This window comes from Oryctolagus cuniculus, chromosome 15 (assembly GCF_051225735.1).
Source record: "Oryctolagus cuniculus isolate XC-2025 breed Fujian yellow rabbit chromosome 15, ASM5122573v1, whole genome shotgun sequence".
NCBI lineage: Eukaryota > Metazoa > Chordata > Mammalia > Lagomorpha > Leporidae > Oryctolagus > Oryctolagus cuniculus.
Window position 1 is genome coordinate 83813780 of NC_142881.1, and position 12800 is coordinate 83826579.

Below are 12800 nucleotides of genomic sequence, written 5' to 3' on the forward strand. Positions count from 1 at the left end.
GGCACTGGACAGCAGGAACTCCACAGAATCATGGACAACACTTACACTGCTTTGCATTAGTTTTAGGAAGTATATAACAGAACAGGAAAAATGAAAAATCAGTCTTAGAGGCAGAAGAAAAGAAAAAAGGGGCCCAACACAACAGAAAATATCAGGAAGACAGTCAACCACCAGGACTCAGGAAAGTGATTCCATGAACCTGTATGGCGATTCCAGGGGCCACAGCTGAGCAGCACTTACTTGCTGCTAAATAGCACTGCGAAGACTGAAAAATAAATGATGACCAATGACCAGGTCGGAAACCAGCCTCTGGCAGGAACACACTCGAAAGAGATCTGAACAGCACGGCACAGCAAGGCTTTGGAAGCAGAAGTGCCACTGAAACCACAATCCAAAGGCAGCTGGTTAAACCTAGCGGTCTGAAACTCAGTATTCTCCACAGGTTTTAAACAAGATCTAGAATCTCATAACACTGTTCAAGTGTTTAAGACATGATTCAAACTTACTCAACACCTAGGGAGAAACCTCAATTCACGCACAGCAGACACCAATGGCAAAATGACACAGAAGTTAGTTAATAGGAAAAGATTTTAAGAGAGAGCACCAAAAAATCTCCAAAAAGTAAGGGCAAACACCTGAGGGGGGGGGAGAGTCTTATGAAGGAAAAGCACATTTAAAGAAAAATGAAGGCTGTCATCGCGGCTCAATAGGCTAATCCTCCGCCTGTGGCACCGGCACACTGGATTCTAGTCCCTGTCAGGGCGCCAGATTCTGTCTGGTTGCCCCTCTTCCAGGCCAGCTCTCTGCTGTGGCCAGGGAGTGCAGTGGAGGATGGCCCAAGTGCTTGGGCCCTGCACCCCATGGGAGACCAGGAGAAGCACCTGGCTCCTGCCTTCAGATCAGCGCAGTGCGCCAGCCACAGTGCACCGGCTGCGGCAGCCATTGGAGGGTGAACCAATGGCAAAGGAAGACCTTTCTCTGTTGCTCCCCCTCTTCGTGGACCCTGCACTGTTCTTTTGTCTGCTCGGCCCTTCCCGGGTTTGCTGCTGGTTCTTCCCGGGTTGGCTGCCAATCCTTCCACCTCCGTGGAAGGGCGGCTCCCCCTGCCACTTTCCCCACTTCCACAGGGGAGTGGCACACCGCCGGCCGGCTCTCTTGGGGGCTGCTCAGATGTTATCCAGATGTTCCCCTTAGATGTTCCCCATGCATGTTGTCTTTCTCCTCCTTTATAGTCCTCTTCCACCAATCCCAACTCTGCTATCCTCACGCCGAGTACGCTGCTCTCCTCCAATCAGGAGCAGGTCCTGCTATTTATTGGTTGAACTGGAGGCAGCTGCATAGAAGCTGTTTATTCCTCTCCCAGCGCCATATTGTGGGAGAGCAGATGCATAGAATAAGTCTTAATTCCAGTAACTTAGTCTAGTCCAAGTTGCTCCCCACATTTCTCTCTGTCTCTCTCTCTCACTGTCCACTCTGCCTGTCAAAACAAATGAACAAAAAAAAGCAGAATGAAATGGAAATTTTAGAACTGGAAAGATTCAATAACCACAATTTTTAAAAATACGAGATCAATCTAAATACCAATATTTGAGATAACAGGTTTAACTTGGCCACAGATCAACAGAAACCAATCAATCTGAATGATAAACAGAAAAAAGATTGATGAAAAGAAATTAACATAGTCCATTCAAGGATCTGTGGGACAATTAATAGATTTTACTTTCTTGTCATTAAAGTCACAGAAGGAAGGGTGTAGGGCAGAAAAGATATTTGAATAAATAAAACTGAACTTATCCCAAATTTGGTAAAAGATATGAACCTACAGATTTAAGAAACTCGATTTAAAAGAACAGAAAAAGGGCATGCTGGGGCTGGCATTTGGCACAGCAATTAAGACACTGCTCGGAACACAATACCTGCATCCCATAGATGAGTACCTGGGTTCAAGTCCCAGCTTGGCTTCTAATTCCAAGTTGCTGCAAATGCCCACTCCAAGAGGCAGCAGGTGTTGGCTCAAGTACTTGGACCCCTGGCACCCACATGGGAGACCTGGACTGAGTTCCTGACTCCTGGCTCTCTGGTTCTGGCCTGACCCAGTACCAGCGGTTGCAGTCACTTGGGAAATCAAACAGTAGATGGATGATCTCTGTCTCTGTCTCTGCCTGTCCAATAAAAATATATGTCCATATCCATATCGGAGCAAGTAAGTTTTTGTTCAGGCTCCACCCTCAATTTCAGGTTTTCACTCTTGCACAACCTAAAAGGCAGCAGGTGATTGGTTCAAGTGGTTGGGTCCTGCCCCCAACATGGGAGAACTGAGCGTGAACTAGTAGATGGGAGAACTCTGTATGTCTGTCTGTCTCTCTTTCTGTCTCTGCTTTTCAAATAAACTTTTAAAAAAAGAAAATAAATGTGCTCTCCAAATATAAGGCAAGTTAACTAAAAATCAGTAACAGAAGGATAATCTCTAACCATTTGAAAAGTAAACAGCTCTAAATTATCCATGGATAAATGTCAAAGTGAGTAAGAAAATATTTTGAACTGCAGGAAAATGAAGACATCATGTTTGAAAATTTGTGGGATGCAACAGTGCTTAGAGGCAAAATTGTGGTACAGATGGCTTCCATTGAAACAAAAATCAAATCAGTAACTGGTGCAAAGTAAAGCTAGAAAAAACAGAAAGAAAACAATGCAGTGGAAATTAATTAAAAATAGAGAAATCAATGAAACTAATAAATATTCCTGTGAAAAACTGCCAAAAGGCAAAAAAAGATGGAAGGTTTATTTTTCTGCGAATTGCTAGAATTATACCATATAATTGGATGCAAAAAGATACAGAATGTTTCAACAATTTCCAGTGTAAAAATAGTTTTCAGTAGTTTCAGTGTCAAAAAAAAAAAAAAAGATGGAAAGTACAAATCAAGACATATATCAGGAATGAAAGCAGGAATATTACTACTGACATTTAAGATGGTAAGAGTAAATAAGGTAGTAATACTGTTAATGGCTCCATGTATACAAATTTGACAACTTATATAAAATGGAGAAATTCCTTAATAACCATAAACTCTCTAAACTCTTCAAAAATGAAGTAGATGACCTAAGCAAACCTATTGACTACTAATGAAAATGAATCCATAATTTAAAACTTCCCATGAAACAAATACCTAAGGCTTTAGATATTTTATCAGCAAGTTCTTCCAACATTTAAAGGATCAACATGTATCAGTTTGATACATTCTCTTAAAGAAAATAAAAATCAACCCAATTAAATTAGAAATTAATTAAATCAAATGACTAACATTATCCTGATCTTAACAAATATATAAAAGACCACAGCTTAACATCCCTCACAAAGATACAAAAGTCCTTAATAAATGTATCTGAGACTCAATTTCATCAATATATAAAAATGAAACATCCTCAACAAATGAGGTTGATCCTAGAAAAGCAAGGCTCGTTCAGTGGTCAAAAAGCAATATAATTTACCACATCAAGAAATAAAACATAATTATCTCAATAGATACTGATAAAGTTCCTAACAAAATTCAACATCTAGTCATGATATAAATATGATTGATAATAAACAGATAATGGCTCAAGTACTCGGGTTCCTGCCTCCCATATGAGAGACTCAGGTTGAGTTTACTTAGCTTGAGTTTCACGCTCCTGGCTTCAGTCTGACCCACTCCTACTGTTGTGAGCACTTGAGGAGTAAACTAGGAGATGGAAGATGGGTACCTCTCTCTCTCTCTCTCTCTCTCTCTCTCTCCAATAAAGTGAAATTAAACTTAAAATAACAAAGCTAAAAAAAAAACTACTCTAGCATCATATTTAATGGTAAAAGACAATATTCTACCTCTAAGACTAGGAACAAGATACTCCTATTCAGTAGTTACTGGAGTTTCTAGTCACCATAACAGCAAGGCAAGTAAAAATAAAAGACAAATAGGAAAAAACAAAGAAAACTGTTTTCACTCAGATGCTAAAATTTTTGGTGCAGATAATCCCAAAGTATAAAACTACTAGAATCAATACAGATATCCATCAACTGATGACTGGATAAAGAAAATGTGATATATGTGTGTGTGTGTGTGTGTGTACACTATGAAATGGTGCTCAGCCATAAAAAAGAATGAGATCCTGCCTTTCACAACAGAATGGATGCAACTAGAAACCATCATGCTTAGTGAACTAAGCCAGTCTGAAAAAGACAAATATCATGTTTTCTCTGATATGTGGCTGTTAATATAGAATATCAAAAATTTATAGGAATGAAACAAACATCTTGTGATATGATTGTTGCTTTTAGCCCTTGTTTATACTATTGTAGAACTCTGGTCTTCCTATTTTTTACTTGTTGAATATTATGGTTAGTATGAATTAAGCCTATGACTACAGAGTGGATTGAAAGCATGCATCTGCAAAGATTAAAGAAAAAAATAAAGGAAGGAGGGGACTGATTGAGGGAAAAGTGGAGGGAGGGAAGTATGTTTACCTTCTTAGAACTGTACCTATGTAATACATAACATCTATTCTCTTTATATTAACAAAAAGAATTTTAAACTACTAGAATACATGAGATTAAGAAAGTCAAAGGATATGAGAGCAATATACAAAAATCAACTACTGGGGGTGAGCATTGTGGTGTAGCAGGTAAAGCCTCCGCCTGCTATGCTGGTGTCACACATGGGTGGTGGTTTGAGTCCTGGCTGCTCCACTTCCAATCCGGCTCCCTGCTAATGTGCCTTGGAAAGCAGCGGAAGATGGTCTAAGTCCTTGGGCCCCTGTACCCACATGGGAGACCAGGAAGAAGCTCCCAACTCCTGGCTTCAGACTGGCCTAGCTCCAGCTGTTGTGGCCATTTGGGGAGTGAACTGGTGGAAGCTCTCTACCTTCCCCATTTCCCTCCATCTCTCTGTAAACTCTGCCTTTCAAATAAACAAATGAATTTTAAAAATCAACTATTTTTGTGACAAGGAACTACTGGAAATTAATTTTTAAAAGCTGCCATTTTTAATAATCCAAAGTACAAACAATATATATATATGTATATATATTTATACATACACATGCATATATATGAAAGAAATCAGAAGGAATTAAATGGAGAGCTATCCTCTTCTTCACAACTGTGAGTCTCAATATCAATGGATTCAAAGGCTCACTATTGTTGGAGACAACTCCTAAATTCCACTACAGATTCCAACAGCATTTTCTTTTTGTAGAAACAAAAAATTACTTCTAAAATTTAATATATTTTTATTTTTAACTGACATGTAGTAATCATACATATTTTTGGGGTACAGTGTGACATTGCTATGAGTGCATAAATGTGTATAAAATGATCAGAGTAATTGGCATACCTATTACCTCATTTCTTTGTGTAAGTCCCAGCTCAAATAGGGGAAAAACTATTTCTATCAAAGCACAAGAGTTTTAAGGATTGTGAATATAATCATTAACTGAATTGATTAATAAAACCACCCTCCCAAATAACTTTGACATTGAGCACTGACTGTGCTGTCTATTAAACCTGGACTAAGATAAAAGTGTCCAATCACATCAAAATTACTGAACAGTTTGAGAAATGCTTCTTTAAGCATTAGGGTGAAAAAAAAATCATGAAATGGGAAAGCAAAGATTCTCTTTTTAAAGATTACTGAAGAAATAACTTCATGTATGCAATTTTTATGCTTCACATGACATAAAGGAGCCAACATTTATCCAGTGCCAGGCACTGTGTAAACATTTTGCATAAATATTTTTAATAAATGCACAGAAGCAAAAATCACATGAAAAATTTCACACCAACTGAAAAAAAGTTAAGTTTTCTGATTTTCCAAGTATTCTAGGCATCTTTACTGAGTAAAGCATCTTAGCAATTTCTAGGACTTTTACTCTTTGAATTCTAAATGCAATTAGAATGCTAACACATTCATTAATATTAAAGATGGACAAACCTTCCTCTAGTCTAAGGACAGTAGAGGACTACTGTCAGAAAACCACTTTACACTCTTCTTTTTCAACATAGAATTAAGGCATTCTTTTGTTCTAATGATGTAACTTCCACGCATTAACTTGTCGGAAAACCCTGTAACAAACTCCCTCTTACACAAGTGGTTCTTTTCCATTAGTTTGCAAAAACTGAGATCTTCCTATGAGTTCCAGAGCAGCTGCAATGGACATGGACAGTTGAGATGACTAACAAAGCAGTCTGGCAGTGTGGCCCGATCCCTGCTGACAAGCATCATCAGTGATGTCAACAAAGCTGCCTTGTGTTTCAGAGAGGAGACCACACAACCACTAGAGGCCTCACAGCAAAGGGAGCAGAGCGAGAAGAGAGAGGTCTTCTTTTCCTTTTCTAAAGGTTTTTTTTTTCTTTTTTAAAAAATTTATTTATTTTTAAAGGCAGAGTTACAGAGAGGCAGAGAGAGAGAGAGAGAGAGAGAGAGACAGACAGAAAGAGACAGAGAGAGAGAGTCTTCCATCCACTCACTGGTTCACTCCCCAGTTAGCTGCAATGGCCTGTGCTTAGTCCATCCAAAGCCAGGAGCTAGGAGCTTCTTTCATTGTGATTTTTAAAAAAGATTTATTTTATTTATTTGACAGACAGAGTTACAGAGAGAGGTAGAGACAGAGAGAGAGGTCTTCCATCTGCTGGTTCACTCCCCAGATGGCGGCAATGGCCAGAGCTGCGCCAATCTGAAGCCAGGAACCTCTGAATCTCCCAAGTGGGTGCAGGGGCCCAAGGACTTGATCCATCCTCTACTGCTATCCCAGGCCATAGCAGAGAGCTGGATTGGAAGAGGAGCAGCTGGGACTAGAACTGGCACCCATATGGAATGCTGGTGCTTCAGACCAGGGCTTTAACCTGCTGTGCCACAGTGAAGGCCCCTCATTGTGATTTTGATTTGCATTTCCATCATGGCTAGTGATATTCAGCATTTTTTTCATATATTTGCTAGTCATTGGAACTTCTTCTTCCATCCTTTTTATACAGCTCTAAAAATATATTCTTTCTTTCTCTGCAGGTATTACAGAATTCTGATGTGGAGTTCATTTTCTCTCAGCAGACTAAAGCTGCCTTTCCACCAGCATCAGGCTTCCATTATTTTGCCTGCAAAGCAGGTGTCAGACATATCATTTTTGATATGGATGAATAATCACAACACATCATACCACATACATTCAAGAATGTGAACGAAAATTCAAATTTTGATTATTATTATTTACCTATGGGATTTTAAATCTAGTGAGTCAAGCTACATTTAAGAGGATTTTAAAAATCCAGACTTTTATATCATACAGCCTGATTTTCAATAAGCACTTCAGAGAAGAGGTGATCACAATAGTAGGGCAAAGGAATTTTAGAGCAAAAGCCAAAAATATCCACGTGGCATTCAAACTGATTAGAATGTTGTTAATTAAACCTAAATATTTAGTTTGTACATATGTGAATCTGGACTCATTTTCTTGAGGCTTATTTTCAGTTGGTTGGTTGGTTGGCTGTGTGGTTTCTGTTGTGGTGCTGGGTTTTTTTTGTTTTTAGATTTTTGTTTTTTGGTCACTTACCAGGAAGTTTTTTTTTCACCCCCACAGGCAGAGTGGATAGTGAGAGAGACAGAGAGAAAGGTCTTCCTTTTGCCGTTGGTTCACCCTCCAATGGCCGCCGCACCACGCTGATCCGAAGGCAGGAGCCAGGTGCTTCTCCTGGTCTCCCATGGGGTGCAGGGCCCAAGCACTTGGGCCATCCTCCACTGACTTCCAGGGCCACAGCAGAGAGCTGGCCTGGAAGAGGGGCAACAAGGAAAGAATCCGGCACCCCAACCGGGACTAGAACCCGGTGTGCCAGCGCTGACAAGGTGGAGGATTAGCCTACTGAGCCGCGGCGCTGGCCACCTACCCATTCCTTATACTTTCCCTTTAGAGGCATAATTATAACCAGCTCCATCTATCTTCGACAAACAGACTTATAATCACTTATTGGTTATTCCTCAGTAAGTCATATGGCCTTAGTAATTGTCACAATTCTAATTCAAACCCCATGAAGTTTTATAGGAGCCACTACTCTAATAATCCCTCACGGCCTTACTTCCTCTCTACTATTCTGCCTAGCTAATTCTAACTAACATTCATAGCCAAACTATATTATTAGCCCGGGGGCTTCAAACCATCCTGCCACTAATAGCAGCATGATGATTACTTGCCAGCCTAACTTAGCCCTACCACCTACCATCAACTTATTAGGAGAGCTTCTCATCATCCTTTTCATGATTTAATCTCAGTATTATTTTAATAGGGACTAATGTTCTAATTACAGCACTCTACTCCCTCTACATTTTATCAACCAAAGAGGCAAATTTACATATCATAGAAACAACCTTTCCCCAACATTCACTTGAGAAAATACTTTGATAATTCTTCACCTAGCCCCACTTGTCCTCTTAGCTATTAATCCAAAAATCATCTTAGGCCCAATATTCTGTAAATATAGTTTAACAAAAACATTAGATTGTGAGTCTAATAATAGGAGATTGCACCTCCTTATCTACCGAGAATGTCTGCAAGAACTGCTAATTCATGCTCCCATGTCTAACCCCATGGCTTTCTCAACTTTTAAAGGATAGAAGTAATCCGTTGGTCTTAGGAACCAAAAAATTGGTGCAACTCCAAATAAAAGTAATTAACTTATTCTCCACCTCTGTAGCTGTATCAATTATTATTTTAGTCCTCCCTATTGTGGCCTCTTTCACTAACATTTTTAATAATACTATCTTTTTTACGTAAAAACTTCGGTATCCTACACATTTATCATTAGCCTTATCCCAACACTAATCTTTATTGAAACAAATCAAGAAATAATAGTATCCAACTGACACTGAATAACAATTCACACCTTAAAATTAACAACCAGCTTTAAATTAGATTACTTCTCTATACTATTCACCCCAATTGCACTATTTGTTACATGGTCTATCATAGAATTTTCCATATGATATATACACTCAGACCCTAAAATCAACCAATTCTTTAAATACCTACTCATATTTCTTATTACTATACTAATTTTAGTCACCGCTAATAATATATTTCAGCTATTTATTGGATGGGAGGGAGTGGGAATCATATCATTTCTCCTCATCGGCTGATGACACGGGCGAACAGATGCCAATACTGCAGCCTTACAAGCAATCTTATACAACCGCATTGGAGATATTGGCTTTATTATAGCCTTAGCCTGATTTGCTATTAACCTCAACACATGAGAACTCCAACAAATCTTTATTTTAGACAATAACATTACCATCCTCCCACTAATTATTCACAGCCTCAATGATGAACAAGACATCCAAAAAACAGGAGGCCTGTACAAAACACTACCTTTAACATCTTCCGCTCTTACAATTGGCAGTTTAGCTCTCACAGGTATACCATTCCTAACAGGCTTTTACTCAAAAGATCTAATTATTGAATCAGCAAACACGTCTAATACCAACGCCTGAGCCCTTATCATCACTCTTATTGCCACATCCCTAACAGCTGTCTATAGCACTCGAATTATCTTCTTTGCTCTTCTAGGTCAACCCTGCTACCCAGTCCTTATTATTATTAATGAAGACAACCCCTCACTCATCAACTCCATTAAATGCCTCCCATTAGGAAGTATTTTCAAAGGATTTTTAATTTGCAACCTCATTCAGCCAAATAATATCCCCCAAATAACCATGCCCCTATATATAAAAATAGCCACCTTATTTGTTACCATTCGAGGGTATATGCCATAGAACTTAATCAACTAAGCCTTCACCTAAAAATGAGCACACAATCTACCTCATTCAACTTCTCAAACATACTAGGATTTTTCCCTACAACAATACACCGCCTAATACCCTACCTTAATCTTTCAGCGAGCCAACACAGTAGCCACACTACTCTTAGATATGTCATGAACTGAAAAAGCAATCCCCAAAACTATTTTAGGCATTCAAATTTCCACATCAACTTCCTTATCTACACAAAAAGGCCTCATCAAATTCTATTCTTTATCTTTCCTAATCTCTCTGCTCTTAGCCTTATTCATTTTAGCCTTACCCCAGTGAGTAATCTCAATAACAATAAAAATACTAACAAATAAAGATCAACCAGCAACAACATTAATCAGCTCCTATAGCTATACAATGCTGCTACCCCTATAGAATCCTCCCGGATTAATCCTACCTCGTCCCCTTCAAAAACCACCCAATCCCCCATATTTTTAAAATCAACCACAATCTCAACCCCATCACTTAACATCATAAACATAATTAATCCTACGTCTAACATCACCCCCAACACTAACATACTCAAAATCATAACATTCGATCCTCAAGTCTCAGGATACTCCTCAGTTGCCATCGCAGTAGTATACCCAAACACCACCAACATTCCTCCCAAATAAATCAAAAATATTATTAAGCCTAAAAATGAACCACCAAAACTTAAAATAGTTCTGCAGCCTACTCCACCACTAACAATCAACCCAAGCCCTCCATAAATTGGTGATGGCTTAGAAGAAAACCCAACAAACCCCATCACAAACATTACACTTAATAAAAACACTACGTATGTCATAGTTCTTACATGGACTTGAACCATGACTAATGACATGAAAAATCATCGTTGTTTTCAACTATAAGAACCTAATGACCAACATTCGCAAAACCCACCCCCTATTAAAAATTGTTAACCACTCCCTAATTGACCTTCCTGCTCCATCAAACATCTCTGCCTGATGAAACTTTGGCTCTCTACTAGGCCTGTGCCTTATAATTCAAATTTTCACTGGCCTATTCTTAGCCATACACTACACCTCTGACACAACAACAGCATTCTCATCAGTAACCCATATTTGCCGAGATGTTAACTATGGCTGACTTATCCGATACCTCCACGCTAACGGAGCATCTATATTCTTTATTTGCCTCTACATACACGTAGGCCGCGGAATCTACTATGGATCATACACATACCTAGAGACCTGAAACATTGGCATTATTCTATTATTCTAAGAAATAGCAACAGCATTCATAGACTATGTCCTCCCATGAGGACAAATATCATTTTGGGGAGCAACCGTAATCACTAACCTCCTATCAGCAATCCCATATATCGGAACAACCTTAGTTGAATGAATCTGAGGAGGCTTTTCAGCAGACAAAGCCAAACTCACCTGCTTTTTCGCATTTCATTTGATTCTACCATTTATTATCACAGCCCTAGTCATAATTCACTTACTCTTTTTTCACAAAACCAGCTCTAACAACCCGTTAGGAATCCCCTCCAACTCAGACAAAATCCCCTTTCATCCTTATTACACAATTAAAGATGCCCAAGGATTTCTCATACTAATTTTACTTCTCCTTCTTCTAGCCCTATTCTCCCCTGACTTACTTGGAGATCCAGATAACTATACTCCTGCTAATCCCCTTAACACTCCTCCTCACATTAAGCCTGAGTGGTATTTCTTATTTGCCTATGCCATCCTACGCTCTATGCCAAACAAACTGAGAGGAGTGCTAGCACTAGTCATTTCAATCCTAGTCCTAGCTATTATTCTTCTACTCCACATTTCTAAACAACACAGCATAATATTTTGACCCATCAGCCAGATCCTGTTCTGAGTTCTCATCGCAGACCTCCTCACACTTACATGAATTGGAGGACAACAAGTAGAACACCCATTTATTACTATCAGCCAAGTAGCATCCATTCTTTACTTCTCCGCTATTCTTATCCTCATACCCCTCGCAAGCCTAATCGAAAACAAAATCCTCAAATGAAGGTCCCAGTAGTATAAATATTACTCTGGCCTTGTAAGCCAGGAATGGAGATAGTTCTCCCTGAGACATCAGAGAAGAGGCTCCTGCCCCACCATCAGCACCCAAAGCTGATATTCTACTTAAACTACCCTCTGTCTAGTACTTGAACAAAATTCAAGTGCCTTGTCAGTATCAATAAAACTTTCTTACTTCCTATGTATTTCGTGCATTAGTGCTCCTCCGCATTAGCATGTATTAGTACCATAAGTTCATAAAGTACATAGGACATCCTATGTTTCATCGTACATTAACCTACTTGCCCTATGCATATAAGCTTGTACATACTGCTTAACAGAACATACCACATTCATTCCAACCTGCACATACAATTACTCTCAACACGAATATCCATAACAACTTCAATTGAATTATCAACATAGCACATCCATTCCATTACTGGACATAGACCATCTTAGTCAAATCATTTCTCATCCATATGACTATCCCCTTCCCTTAGGAATCCCATGATCTACCACCCTCCGTGAAACCAGCAACCTGCCCACATCATGTCCCTCGTCTCGCTCCGGGCCCATAACACTTGGGGTTTCTAGTGTGAAACTATAACTGGCATCTGGTTCTAACTTTAGGGCCATTAAACCTAAAATTGCCCACACGCTCCTCTTAAATAAGATAATCTCGATGGAGTAATGACTAATCAGCCCATGCTCACACATAACTGTGATGTCATGCATTTGGTATTTTTAATTTTTTGGGTTATGCTTGGACTCAACATGGCCGCGGTGGGCCCTGACCCGGGACACTTATTGTAGACGAGCACCTAATGAAGACCCTCCATCCTCATAATTATGAGCCGGGTCTATCCTTCCATGCTTGATGGACATAAGAAAATTTCACCACACCCATGTGTACACACGTACATGTACGCTTACGCACGTACACGCACGTACACGTATACATGAGTTGTTCTTACATAATTGA

The 12800-nt window shown here is 39.3% G+C and overlaps 1 long non-coding RNA gene and 1 pseudogene across 1 annotated transcript in view; one reads left to right on the forward strand and one right to left on the reverse strand.

Annotated features, from left to right (window-relative positions):
- The window catches only part of LOC149122136 (serine-rich coiled-coil domain-containing protein 2-like), a 42903-nt pseudogene that overhangs the window by 11453 nt on the left and 18650 nt on the right, over positions 1-12800 (reverse strand).
- The window catches only part of LOC149122137 (uncharacterized), a 320316-nt gene continuing 318017 nt past the window's right edge, over positions 10502-12800 (forward strand). Inside the window, exon 1 of the long non-coding RNA XR_016221164.1 lies at positions 10502-11184. This is a non-coding gene — a long non-coding RNA (uncharacterized LOC149122137). The remainder of the gene's footprint in view (positions 11185-12800) is intronic.